Source organism: Vigna angularis, chromosome 2, assembly GCF_016808095.1.
Source record: "Vigna angularis cultivar LongXiaoDou No.4 chromosome 2, ASM1680809v1, whole genome shotgun sequence".
Lineage (NCBI taxonomy): Eukaryota > Viridiplantae > Streptophyta > Magnoliopsida > Fabales > Fabaceae > Vigna > Vigna angularis.
Genome location: NC_068971.1, coordinates 35,383,004 through 35,385,130, shown reverse-complemented (window position 1 = coordinate 35,385,130; position 2,127 = coordinate 35,383,004).

The window sequence follows — 2,127 nt, the reverse complement described above, 5'->3', positions numbered from 1 at the left end:
AATCTAATCTACATTATGTGAAATCTGTTAATGGTATTTTTAGGTAGTTGGTTTGGTCAGATGGAATAAATTCTTGGACAATTGAATAAATTGATATTCAATCTGAGTTATAGACATAGTTTCAAATCAATTATTGTGCCAAGAATACCAATTTGGTCATTTGGATAGGCCTTGAGTGTATATAGATCAAGTTTATAAGTTTATGCCTTTTGATGTAGCGATGAGTTGTTCTGTGTAACATTGAGCACTGCCAAACCCGATAATCACTAGGCTCTAGGGTGCTTAGCGCCACTCTGGGCATTGAGCGCCATGAAATCAATGGGCTCTCTTACTTTTGGGCATTGAGCGGTGGTTTAGGGCATTGAGCGCCACTTTTCTCTAAAGTTTGGGTATGATTTTTCCCAATAATTCGTTAGGCCAAGGATGTTATTCATTGAGCGACCCTATTTTGACAACATTGTGAAGATTTTCTATACTCTTTGACTTATGTTTGTTTAAGATGTGTTGTATAGATTTTATCTTGTTTATATTGAAATTTTAGTGTATGTTTAATGAATGATATATATAGATTTGATTTAAATTTGATATGAGATGGGTTTGTGAGTATGGAATTGTATATGATGCTATAAGGATTTCAAGGAGAAATTTTTAAGATAGTTGTGTATAGTATATGTATTGATATAGGATACTCGAAATTAGGGGTTATTTTAACACTCTTAATAACTTCTAATCTCAAGTAGAGAATGATGGTCATGTCGTGAAGAGTAGCATGAAGTCTTTAGTTTGATGGTCATGCATTGGCTATAGATGTTTGATGAATTAATCTCGATGTGTGGTAGTAGGTGTAGGCGAATGTAAGGATCTTAGAGACTTATATCAATACATGTATCCAAATGATTAAGTCTAGAGGGAAGGATTGTATGCCTTAAGATTGATTGTTTTGTATGCTTTAAGATTGATTGTTTTGTATGCCTTAAGATTGATTATTTTATTTGTATTATATGCCTAATTCTATAAACGTGATATATGTTTGTTTTTTATACATTAATTTACCCTTTCTTTTTTGATTGTTTATTTTATTTTTTTTGTAATGATTACCTTAATAGTGTGAGCAGATATAAAGATGTTCCAGTTGATTAGTGCAAATTAGGTTTAGGTGTGTTGATTTAGTGCAAATTAGGTGTGATGTTGAAGTTTAGAGTTAGATTATTAGATTTTCTACCTTATTAAATTTTGTAAAAGAGTAATAAGTTGTATTCACTAGTAAATTTGTCCTCTCATTCTTTATTATTCTTTATTACGTGATGCTCTTTTGTAATAATTGTATAATATTGAAACGAAATATTACATATAAAATATTTAGGATACACTGTTACTATTTTTATTTTTAATGTGTGAATCATTTAAATGTTCACGAAATTTTATAACCTCTACACAAAACTTGCCTGATTTTAAAATGCTCAATTTTAAATTATAAAATCATATACAGTTGTGACTACTAAAATAATTTCTTTTTTCTTTGCACAATCCATTTAAAGAAATATCTTTTTACTCAAGTAATGTTCTTGAGATTACATGCTTTAGTGGGAAAAAAATTGTTAAACAGTTTAACCTTGAACAATTCACTAAACCACTCACATTTTATATACTCAAATAGTTAAAGCCTATAATATGGATTTAATTAGTAGATAGAGCATGATCATAGGTGTAACCCTACCATCATCCAATGAAGAACATAATCTCAACCTCCTAGTTAGTTACCACTGGTTTGCTAGCTATTACATTTCTCATTAAATGAAAAATTTTATTTTTGGTTAAATCCTTTCGGAAATCCTTATTTATATGGGTTTTTCTCAGTTAGATTTTCGTCTTATCGATTTCGCTAATTTAGTCCTTTACAATGAAAATTTGACTCAATTGGGTCCTGTCGTTAAATTGGCTTAACGGGGTTAAGTTTTTTATAACCTGGGACGTTGACGTGGACACTTTTTTATACGTGGCATAAGCAGGGTGTTACGTGAAATTTCCACCACTCAGAAATCCTCTTCCCTGTCCATCACCCATAAATCTTCTTCCTTATGCATCAAACATGTGAGAAGAAATCCAAAAATCAATTTCAAATTACAT